The 12,158-nt window shown below is 54.4% G+C and overlaps 2 non-coding genes across 2 annotated transcripts; both read left to right on the top strand.

The window, feature by feature from the left end:
- Positions 1-3,976: 3,976 nt before the first annotated feature.
- Positions 3,977-4,058, top strand: TRNAS-AGA. The gene has a single exon. It is a non-coding gene; the product is annotated as a tRNA-Ser (tRNA).
- Positions 4,059-6,797: 2,739 nt separating this feature from the next.
- On the top strand, positions 6,798-6,870 carry TRNAF-GAA. Its single transcript has one exon. It is a non-coding gene; the product is annotated as a tRNA-Phe (tRNA).
- The last annotated feature ends 5,288 nt before the right edge of the window (positions 6,871-12,158 follow it).

The following is a 12,158-nucleotide window of genomic DNA, read 5'->3' on the forward strand; positions in this document are numbered from 1 at the left end:
GGTTGTTACTATTTTGGCAGCTCATCAGTGCATAAGGGAAAAGCCACACAAAACATAGAACAAATCCACACCAAAAATACAGCAAAAGCCCACAACAGGAAAGCACAAAAACCACATACCAAAAGAATACTTAGCAAAAAACAATCTGCATGCAAAAGTCATACACACACACACACACACACAAAACTACACAAGGCATCCACCAAAATCACACAGGACCCACATGCACATCAACACAACAGACGAAAACCACACCGACATACAGAAAGCCAGGCAGGGTTTGAGTCTCACAGCGAAGAGGGTGAGCACACAGGTGGTTTGGGGAACAAAGACTGAGGGGGAGTCGGGGGCAGTGCTCTGGGCTCTGCCTGACCCCTCCTGACACAGGTGGCTGGTGGAGAGCAGAGCCTGGTAGATCTGTGGAATCTGCCCTGCTCTCTGTAAAGCAAGGGGACCTCGGTGTCTTCTGAGCTGCAATTGTATTTTCTGCAGGCAAAATGATTGGCAGAAGCTATTTGGTTAAAGAAAACTAGCGCTGTAGATGAGGTTTGAACTCACAACCGCAGCATGACTCCACTCAGCCCTACTCTGCAAGTCCTGGGCACTAACCCACTGCACCACTGGACACTACCTACAAGAGCTTGTCTCCATGTTTCATGGATGGATTAGTGGAGTGTGGGGGTTGCATTAGCTAAAACAAATCCATATTAAAGGCTGCAGGATGGCAGCAGCAGAGGTGGGGAGCCTCCTTCCATGTGATAGAGCTGGTTCCCCCTTCCATTGCTGAGGGGAAGGTTGGTGCTTTGAGCCCACCCGGTGCTGGAACGTCTCATGGGTGAGATTAACGGGACTCTAGAGAAGAGAAGAGAAGAGAACGGAGGGGAAGTCCTTTCTATCCCTGCCTAGCTCCATTGGTCTCCTGTGGCCCTTTCGGCTCTCTGCTCCCCTGTTGGGGAGATGCAGAGACAAGCCCCCATCTGGGTGAGTCACCGAGAGGCTGTGTCCCATGGCGTGTGGGGGGAGAGGGGTAGGGGTGGGATGGGGCTCAAGGGGAGAAGGTTGTGTGTGACAGTGTGTGGGGGAGGGGGAGGGTGTGTTCCTTAGGATAGAAATGATGGAAAACACAGGGGCAGTGACAGTGAAGCCCCGTGTCTGAGTGTTATGACCCTGTGTGGTGCTGCCATTGACCTTCCCCTCCTATGGTCTCACCTTTCATTGAATCCAGCATTTTTTCACCTGTCCTCACCACAGAGGTGTCCCACATGCCTCAGCTACCGAGTGTCCCTCTTAGAGACGCCGAGGACTGGAACTGATTTCAGCTGCTGGACAGCTCTGCTAGGTCTTTATTCATTTGCACAGGAAAATGCTGAGAGTTTAAATTCATTTCAACCCCCCGCCCCCATTCAGAGAACTCCTGAACATACTGGAGATGGGTCTGGAAATCGATTTTTATTCGAAAAAGTTTTTAAAGGGAATCACTTGGATTGGAGCTAGGAAGCCATTACGCTGCAGCGAAACATTCACCCACTGAGCTATACTCTCAACAAAGAGTGTCATGTATAGCCCAGAGCAGGGCCAGTTTTTAACCTGGGGGTTAGTAAACTTTCTCTCTGTACAAACACCACAGCTTACAAACTCCCCACCCCCGCTCTGTGTCACCAGAGCACAACAACAACTCTCCTTGGAGCACACACAGCTCCCCAGCTCCCTGCCCGTCAGTCTCTCCAGCATTGCTCCAATCCCTTAAAGCAGGGTCTCAACCTCAATTTACCTTAGGGCCGGTGCCAGTCCTCCAGTCCTCCCAGTGGGCCAATAATGTCACTCATACTGCCCAAAACTCCACCCTCCACCTGCCTAAGGCTCTGGGAGGGAGTTTGGGTGGGGTAGGGGTTCTGGGTGCAGGCTCTGGGATGGAGTTTGCAGCGCTGTAACATGGGCGAGGCGAGTGAGGCACTTGCCTCGGGTGCGCAAAGTGGAGGGGCGCAGCTCTACCACGATCAGCGGCACTTCGGCGGCAGCTCTACTGCTGCCACTTCTTCGGCAGCAATTCGGCAGTGGGTCCTTCTCTCCGAGATGGACTCAGGGACCCGCTGCTGAACTGCCACCGAAGGATGAATGAAGCGGCGGTGGCAATTCAGTGGCAGGTCCTTCCCTCTGACAGGAACTCAAGGACCCGCAGCCAAAGAGCCTGGAGCTGGCCCTTGCCTCGGGCACAAAAATTCCTTGTATGGCTCTGGGAGTTTGGGTGCTGGGTGCAGGCTCTGGGCTGGGACAGGGGGTGGGGGAACAGGAGGAGGGGTGGGGGTGCAGGCTCTGGGAGGGAGATTGGGGCAGGCGGGAGGGTTTGTGTGGAGGGAGGGGGCACAGGCTGTGGGAGGGAGTTGGGGGCAGGCGTGTGTGGACCGGGGTGCAGGCTCTGGGAGGGAGTTTGCGGGGAGGAGGGGGTATGTGGGGAGGGGATGGTGTTGCAGGCTCTCGGAGGGAGTCAGGGGTGTGGCGCTTACCTGGGGCTCCAAAGCAGGGCAGGCTGGGGGGCCTCCATGTTCTGCTGCCCCCAGGCATCATCCCCACAGCGTCCCATTGGCTGCAGGGGCTCGGGGCGGGAGCAGTGCGCGGAGGTACAGACCCACCCTGCCCTGCCATGCGGAGGGGCCGGCAGCCACTGGAACGAGCAGGCAGATGCTGCTCAGCTCCGCTGCACTGACGGGGCCCCTGGGGGGAAGCACCTGGGGGTGGCCGGTGTGGCCAAGGGAGTGACCCGGTCCCAAAACTGCCGGAGCCCCACGGGCGAGACCTGGGGACCAGGGCTGCCAGCCAGACAAACACCTTTAAGAGGAGGCGTCCCTCTCCCTGTCACAAACTGATCTTCCTCCTTCAGTTCAGTGACAGCCTGAATTGTTCCTTATCCCGGCAGAGCCGGAGGACTGAAAGCAGCAACATCAAACCCCTGTGTAGCTCACAGGAATGGACATAAACACTCCCTGGTATCTGAGGAGATGTTCAGCTTTGCCCTTGGTCAACTACAAGGCTAAAGGGAAAGGAGGTGGCACCAGGTATAAAGAGTGAAACACGACACATCATAGTTATGCCCATGGTGGCTGCAAAATCTTTTTATGTACTTCTTCTTATCAGCAGTGTATTGTTTTCTCTGGAGTCTAGGCCTTCGCCAAGAAATTTGTACCTTGATAAAATAATTGACTGCCCCTGGTGAAGGCAATGGACTTGACACCCACTGGGGTGTCCCTACACAGGTACAAGTACTAACAACAGTGGCTGCCTTTTAGCCATAGATTTTAATCGGGGCAATAAATTGATACAAACCCCTGTTAGATCATTTCTCAGCCCGAGTCCTTCACCCACATTCCCTAGAGCATTGGGCCACCATGTGGATGTTTCATTTCCCGCCTCAATTTCACACAGAGACACAATTTCCTTTGCACAGATCCATGAACAGCAACATCTTCCTGTGTCTCTGCTCTGAGCCAGGGCATTCGATTCCAGTGAACCCTTCTCTCCTGCAGTGGCGATGGTCAGACAGAGGGGACGTAGCACCTGCATCCCTGCCAGGGAGATATTGGCTCGGCTCTTTCTTTCTGCTGCTGTAGTTAGTCCATGAAACATCAAGGGTGGAATGCAAGGCTGAGTTCACGCACCAGCCCCCAGAAATATTTCAGTGCCCCAGAGAAATCCTGCCACCTGCTATTGGAACGATGTGCTGGAGATTTGACTAGGAAAGGGACTGTCTGAATTGTCAGAGTGGGGAATGAACAACAATCTACAGCAATGTCATTCACACAGACACACTCTCATCCTGCTCCAGCCGGAAGGGAAATGGGCAGGAATTCTCACTGTTCACCCAAGGACACACTTACACTGATGTGCAGTCATGAGTGTGCTGGGGAAGCTGGTCTGAGCAATTTGAAGTGACAATTCAGTGAGAACAGAATCATCATGTAATAAAAAAAGTATGCATCAAGTAGTTGTGGCCGAGTGGTTAAGGCGATGGACTAGAAATCCATTGGGGTCTCCCTGCGCAGGTTCAAATCCTGCCAACTACGAAAGCTTGTTGTTGTTATTACTGTAGGCTTAGTTCCTGAGCATCCACAGTGCAAACTGGAGCCAGATCTATTTTCACTCTGTCTACACTTAAAATGCTGCTCTGGCACTGCTATAGCACTTTGGAGTAGACAGTGACTGGTGGGGTTTTCCCATCTGTGTAATGTCTGCATAGACAGAACAATTCTTCCTTTTAATTAGCACTATCTAACCCGGGCTTAGGTCACCTTAACTCTATGGGTTTGGGGGTGGGTCACACCCTGAGAGACGTCGCTCTGCCAGTGAAGTGCCCAGCGTACACCAGCCCTTAGATCCCTCTTGGTATTTCAATGCAGGCACTGACTTGTGAGAGGAAAACATCAGCTCACAAACACACAGACTGAATTTCCCACATTTAATCTCGCTGCACTTTCCAGAAAGTCACAACATTCAATTCATTCTTGCTAGGACAGAGAAAAAATAAGTGACACTAAGTTTTTGGCTTGGGTAAATAAAATTAAGTGTTTAATTAATATAGTAAAAATCTGTACTGATTCCTCTAACTAACACCACAGCGTGAAATAGGAACAGAGACAAATCTTGTCAGTGACGACTAATTTCACAAATGATCTTCCCATTATTAATTTCCACGCTGCCCCCATTGGAAGTCTGGGCAACGCCAGTGTCATTGCTCTGCATTCACCTTCCCCTTAGAATTGTTCTCGGACATTCGCCTTCCTCTGGAGCATGGGGCATGGGGTCCCTTGCTGGAGGATTCCCTGCACCTTGAGGTCTTTAAGCCACGATTTGAGGACTTCAATAACTCAGACATAGGTCAGGGATTTCTTACAGGAGTGGATGGGTGAGATTCTGTGGCCTGCATTGTGCAGGATGTGAGACTAGATGATCATAATGGTCCCTTCTGACCTTAAGTCTATGAATCTATGAATCTATTCCCAAATTTGGAAAACTGTGCAGGTCAGAATGTGAATAGTGACCCCGTCTCCTTCCTGCACCTGCTCGACATTGCTCCACAGCAGCTTCTCCCCCTGCAGAGTCACCCCAGGACGGCAGTGCAGCCGCCCAGGGTTCAGCAGGGGCCCCTGGCAAAGACAGTGGGTGCAGCTAATAGCCCAGTGTGCCTGGACGTGAGGCAGCTGTAAAAAAGCAACACCCCCCTCCTCTAGAAGTACAGAGACTGAATTCTCCAACTATAACATCATGACCCCCTGTAGAAAGCCACACGTGTCAGTTGTATTGTCACAGGGAGATGCAAAAATCAGGTGACACCAATTTTTAAGTTGAGTAAATAAAGTTGAGGAGATAGTTATTAACCTCACAAAAATACACTAAAGATCCCTCAACATAACACCTGAAGGTGAAATATGAACAGAGACAAACCCTGTCAGCAAAGGCTCATTTCCTAAACGATCCTCAAAATGTTACTAATTCCCACCCCTCCTCCACAGGAGCTCTGTGCAGTGTAACTGTTCTGCAGGCAGCTTCCCATTAAATGCTGTTGTGGGACATTCCCAGGCCTGGAAACGTACCAACGACAGAATTTGAAGAGCAAACCTGGCTCCCCGCACCAGGCGGGATTTGAGTGTTTTGTCCCTGTCACTTAGTCTTTGTCAATAGTACAGACGCCAGGGGCAGGACTCCAGGCTCTGCTTGAGGGATCCTGGCACAGGGGCTGGGGGAGAGAAAGGATTGTAGATTCTCACCTGTGCTCTGGAGAGGAGGTAATAAGTGAAAGGGGCATTTCTGCCTCCTCCCCTCCTCAGTGTCCCAGGGCTGGAATTTTACATCCCACAGGGCCAAATGAGGGAGTGACACCACTTGGCTAATGAAAACCAGTGCTTCAGGTGAGGTTTGAATTCACAACCTCAGCATAGCTCCTCTCAGCACTGCCCTATAAGTACTGTGGGCTAACCAATTGCGCCACTGGAGCACCTGTTAATTATAATTTTCCAAGACCCCCTAGGTTGATACAGGCAAGGAGTGACCCCAAAACATTCTCAGTGCAGCTGAGAGCAGGTAGCGACAAGTGTTGTACTTGGTGGGGTGGATTCTTCCTAAGGGTTCCAGGCACCATTTGACTCTTTTGTTCTTCCCTGTGTAATAACAGAGCTGGTTAAGACTCAATGGAGAGTCTTGCTGCAGACCAACAGATTTGAAATCACTGATAACCAGCTCTAAGCATTAGTCCTGCTTTGGGACAGTGTCTCTCATGCAACCAACAGTTAGCTAGTCTAGCTCAGGGTCCAGCTCAACTTTCACCACGGTCCACTGGCCAAGGGCGGCTCTAGGCATTTTGCCGCCCCAAGCATGGCAGGCAGGCTACCTTCGGTGGCTTGTCTGCAGAGGGTCCGCTGGTCCCGTGGCTTTGGAGGCACGCCCGTGGGAGGCCCGCCGGAACTGCGGGACCAGCGGACCCTCCGCAGGCACGCCTGTGGGAGGCAGCCTGCCTGTCGCCCTCGCGGCGCCAGCAGAGCGCCCCCCCGCGGCTTGCCGCCCCAAGCACGCACTTGGTGTGCTGGGGCCTGGAGCCGCCCCTGCCACTGGCCCCCAGTCCTCTTCTGCCACCAGGTCAACCCGGAACTCAGGCAGGAATAGGGTGAGGAAGCAAGTCAAGCTGAGCAAGGCAGGCAAAAGTGACTCTTGCCTTCAAGGGCTGCTCACAATGACGTCCTTTTTGTGTGCAACTGCTGCAAAAACATCCCAGGCAGAGAAGCAACAGGCCAAAATGCTGCTCTATAGCTGCCAAAGTAACTCAGTTGGGAGAGTGTTAGACTGAAGATCTAAAAGTCCCTGGTTCAATCCCAGGCTTTGGTGGGCCCTTTGATCCCTCTTTGTGCAGTGCTGGCTTGTTTTCTGGGAGCACAGCAGTCCCTGCACCCAAGGTGAGTCCCTGAGCTTGGGCTCTGCAGTAGGAAAAGATAGTGTGGGCTTCTTCTGCTAGTTGGCCCACCTGACCTTTAAGGATGAGAGCTGTCTTTCTCAATATCTCAGGAAAAGAGTGAGGCAAGGCAGCCCTCAGGAATGGTGCCAGAGGGCTGCTAGGCAGGGATTGGGGATGAAAACTCCTCTGTGCAGCTGAGCAAGGGCAGTACCAGGGAAGGGGCATCTGTAAAAGTGGCCATGTGGAAGATGGCAGGGGTTTGGGGGCCCAGGAGGAGGTGCTTGATGCCCAGTGCCATGCACATTCATGACTTTAGGGTAGCATGATGGGCAGAGGGTGATTGGAGGAAGGGCCCATCTCTCTGGTCCTCCTGGCCAGGGAAGAACCATGGGGTTGTAGTCTTGTTTTTCACAGAAGGTGCTGGAGGGCATTACTGGTAGATTTTGTGCTCTGTGGAAAGTGTGTATGGTTCCCTGTTAAGGCGTGAACGGGAAGATCAATGGAAGGGACTAGCTCCCTTCCTCTGGACAACACGATGTTTGGTCTGGGCAGGGGGGGATTTTAATTGTGTCAGCTGGCCTGAGGACCACTGGTCCCGTTTTCCCAACTGTCAGAGGAAATGTTTGTGCAATGAGCACTACCTGGCACAGGTCTGTAGTGAGGTCAGAGGAGCTCACTCCAGCCACAGAGGGGATACACCTTTCTGGGGGACAGGCCAGGAGTCACACTGACCGGATTTCTGTGAAGGAGAGCACGTCGACAACCCAGTGCAGGGTGGTGCCAATGGACTGTTCGGATCACGCAGCTTTCACCGTGTGCTCAATGTGGGCAATTCCCTGACCAAGGGCGGCTCTATGTATTTTGCCACCCCAAGCACAGCAGTCAGGGAGCCTTCGGCGGCATGCCTGCTGGAGGTCCTCTGGTAACGCAGATTCGGCGGCATGTCTGCAGGAGGTCCTTTGGTAACGCAGATTCAGCGGCATGCCTGAGGGAGGTCCTCTGGTAACGTAGATTAGGCGGCATGTCTGCAGGAGGTCCTCTGGTAACGCAGGTTCGGTGGCATGCCTGTGGGAGGTCTGCTGGCAAGGCGGATTCAGCAGCATGCCTGCGGGAGATCCTCTGGTAATGCAGATTTGGCGGCATGTGTGTGGGAGGTCTGCCAGTCCCGCGCCTTCGGTGTACCTGCCGCCGAATTGCCGCTGAAGCTGCAGGACCGGTAGACCTCCCGCAGGCACGCCGCCAAAGGCTGCCTGACTGCCACCCTCACAGCGACCAGCAGCCCGCCCCCCCTGCAGGTTGCTGTCACAGGCACGCGCTTGGGGCACTGGTGCTGGAACCACCCCTGTCCCTGACCCAGGGCAGAGGACATTGGAAGCTGAACATCCAGAGCTTGCAAGATAAAGGAGCAGGGGGGTGAGGCCTGGCGGTGTTGGCAGAATAGGAAAGCATCAGAGGGTTCTATGGTAACCAGGAGGATTGGTGGGAGTCGGTGTGGGAGGAGTTGGCGGCTTTGTTCCGGCGGTCGGGCAAACACCGCAACATTAAAGAAACCAGTGGTGCCAAGTCCTGCAGCGTCGCCTGTGGGATTTCCACAAGAGCATCCAGGCAGGGGAGCCAGTCAGCGTGTGACTGTACGATCGGATCAAGCGACAGCTGCCCGAGTTCCAGGAGATGAGGCTCCAGCTGGCCGATATGAGCGGGAGCACCGAGTGAAGGGAGGGGGCGGCCTCCCCTGACATTTTTGCAGCCTGTAGGGAATGGAGACAAAGCAGGGGGATGTGGGGACTCAGGGCAGGACCCGGGGATCCGGTAGAGCAGGACCACAGTCGCTGGAGGAGGAGAGAGAGTCCCGTGAGAGGAAGCTGCTGGTGGGAAGCAATAAGTGCAGAGTGCAAACCAGCCAGCTGAGAGTCACAGGGGTCCAGAAAAGGGCCTAGCAGCAGGTCCCATGGTGTAATGGGCAGCACTCTGGACTCTGAATCCTGCAATCTGGATTCAAATCTTAGTGGACCTCTTGGTAGGTTTGCTGCAAAGCCTCAGAGCTCAATGTGCTTGACTACCCTCTCTCTTGGTGAACTAGAGTAAGGTTCCCCCCGCTCCCCTCCTGCTGGGTGACTGAGGCCAGGGCCGGCACCAGCGCTGCAAGCAGGTGCTTGGGACTGCCAATGGAGAGAGGGAGCATGTCTGGCTCTTCGGCGGCAATTCAGCAGCAGGTCCCTGCTGCTGAATCACCATTGAAGAATGAAGTGTCGGTGGTAGAGCTGCCACCGAAGTGCCGCTGATCGCAGCCTTTTTTTTTCGCCACTGGGGGCAGCAAAATTGCAGGAGACAGCCCTGACTGATGCCCACTGGAGATAGGTCTTTGGTCCAGTTGATTCAATGGATTGGTCGCTATAGGTTGGGGTCCTAGAACTTAACAGTCTGGCTAGAGATTCCTGCGGGTTGACCGGCTGGTTGTTTCTCGCTGCTTCACCTGATGTCCACAACTTTGGTCCCTGCAGCTGTCACACTCTTCCTCTTGCCCACATGGTGCTTGAAGAAAGGAGGGCCAGGGCCAGGCTTCATAGTCAGGGCTAGGCAGGAGGGAGGCAGAGTCCCAGGCTGGAGCCCCACACACCTCTCCTCCTCTGGGCACCTAGAGCAGAGGCGGCTGGTGCTGACAGCTCCAAGGGAAGGTTTAAAAGCCACAGAGCAACCGAGGGCAGGGCAAGAGGAGGGCAGGACCATGCCTATGCATGGCCAGCAGACAGCCACAAAGACACTGGCCAGCCTGCTCCCTGCAATGCCAAACACTCACTGAAAGCCACCCACAGGCCAGTTGCTCTGTGGCCAACATCAGAAGATGGTAGGAAAGCAGGACCAGCCCCCCTGGTGGAGCCTCTGACCGTTCCCACTCAAGGTGCTGACTTTGGCAGTGGGGAAGGAGATTTTTCCCCAAAAGGCTTTTCCCCAGCTGGTGAGAAGCAGAGAAACACCCAGGCTCCCAAGGCGCTATGTAGCAACCCCCTCAAGCACAGGGACAGGGGCACATTTGGAAGAGGGAAACTGCTCCACACTCTAGCCCGGGCAGCCGCCCATTTTCTTTGGCAAGTCAGGAAGGGCAAAGGCGAGACTGGAAGCACCTTGGGCTCATGCCCCAGCCTTTGTGACACCCAACCCCCAACTCCTTCCCGGGGCTCTAGCTGAAGCCAGAGCATTGGCCTGAGCAGCCAAGAAGAGGTTCCAGCCCTGAAGGGAGCAGGACGTTCAGCACAAAGGTAAAACTGAACAAAGACAACAACAAAAGGACTTGGACCCTCAATTGCCTGATCCAAAGTCAGACACCGTATCCATTAGGCCACGTGAGAAAAACCACTTCCAACACTTCTTTGGAAAAGGCGGACACTGTGTTTCTTGGGTCATCTACTGAGGGGGCAGAGATTCTCTGGGCACAAGAAGTCGAGTTCCCAGTGACACGTGAGACTTAATTCTCTGGAGCCAGGTGCAGGGCTTTGGCAGGGAGGCTCAGGCCTGAGGGATTGGGGTGCAGCGGACGGACCGGCTGTCTAGGTGCTTAGATTTAGTCTCCCTGAGGAGGAGGAATCCTGCTGACAGACAGTGGCTGTGCAGAAAAAGAGGAGGGGTTTTGGGGACTTTTTGTGCCTCTGTTTTGCCTGCCTGCTCACTCTTGTGGTGAATGGTGAAGATTTTTCTCAACAAATCCAGGTAGCTCAGTTGGTAGAGCATCAGGCTCTTCGTCTTAGGGTCCAGGGTTCAAACCCCTGTCTGGGCGCTCAGCTTTTTAAGTTGCCTTGTGTGCCAGGAGCCAAATACTGTTCACAGCCACATGCGGATTCCCAGAAGCCATGGCCATTTCCTGGAACAGTTCCTTTGTAATCAGGAGAGAGGCCACATCCACATCCACAGGAGCAGGCGTAGAAAGCACAGTCTCTGGCTGGCAGGAAGCGCTGTAGGGCCAGGTGCTGAGAAAGCCCAGAGGGGGAGCAGCAGAGGTGGGTGTGGGAGAGAGAGGGAGCAGCTGCAGAGAAGCAATGAGGACAGAGGACAAGTGTAAAGGGGGCTCTGGTCCTACTGCTGTGGGGAACTTCCCTGGCTTATACGTGAAGGATCTGAGCCCAGAGGCTGCCTGACCCCAAGGACGCTCTTTCTACTCTCCTGTGTGGCAGAGACCTCGTAACCCCAACAAGGCTGGGCCCAGGAATCCTGGGGGGTTTGATGACCCCCGATCTTGCCATGATCACTTGAACAGGGCTACAGGGTCCCCACTCTGGGCACTTCCCTGACCCACTCCGCATTGCATGTGCTTCAAGCAAACACCATTTATTACCCAGCAATCAATGTAAAACATAAGGAAAGATGGGAAAGGAAAACACGTCACCCTGTTCTGTGGCGCAGGGAGATCACAACCAGCGTCTCTGGAGGGTCAGGGCAGGTCACAGTCTCTCCCTCACATGTCCCAGGCCTCCTCCCCAGGCCCTGGCTGTGCTGCAGGGACACCACGGGCTGGACACTTGCTCTGGCAGTGGCCACATGCTCTAGGTGACAGGCCCTTGTTCCCAGTGTCAGCCCCCATGTACGGGATATGATCCCCCCACCCCCAAAAGTCTGGCCTGCAAGATCTCTTGAGGGGTGGCATCTCCTTGCACTGGGCCTTCTGCCCAGGGTCCCCCTCGCTCTCCCACGCTGCTCACTGCACCCACCTCCAGCCCCAGTGCTGCTGCGGCTCTGCCTCCAGCTCCCTGGGCTGCTCCTCTGGCTCCGCTTGCTGCAGCTCTTCTCCCAGCACAGATCTGCTCCCTGGGCAGCTTCTACGGCTCGTGCTGCTGCGGCTCGGCTCCCAGCACAGATCTGCTCTGGTTCTCCCTGGCTGGTGCAGCTCTGCTCCCCGGCTCTTCTCGGGCTCCTGCTTTCTCCTTAGCTCTGCCCCACTCTGGCCCAGGCAGTTCCAGCTCCCATGGAGGATGGGACCCCCTGGCCTGGTGACTCCCTCATTACACTGCCAGGCCTGTCAGTGCGGCTAACTTGGAGCTTTGGCCTCTCCCCATTGCCCCTGGGGACAGTCAGTCTCAGGAGCCTGATTTCTCATCAACCCTTCTCCCTTCTATTGGGACTGGGAACTAGCCAACCAAACCCCTCACTAAGTTTTAGTAAGGGGCCAACAGTCCCTTACATGAGCCAGCCCTGTGAGGGTCACCGATGTGCAGCAAAGGAAGTATGAGCT

This window comes from Mauremys mutica, unplaced genomic scaffold (genome assembly GCF_020497125.1).
Source record: "Mauremys mutica isolate MM-2020 ecotype Southern unplaced genomic scaffold, ASM2049712v1 001324F_np12_obj, whole genome shotgun sequence".
Classification (NCBI taxonomy): Eukaryota; Metazoa; Chordata; order Testudines; family Geoemydidae; genus Mauremys; species Mauremys mutica.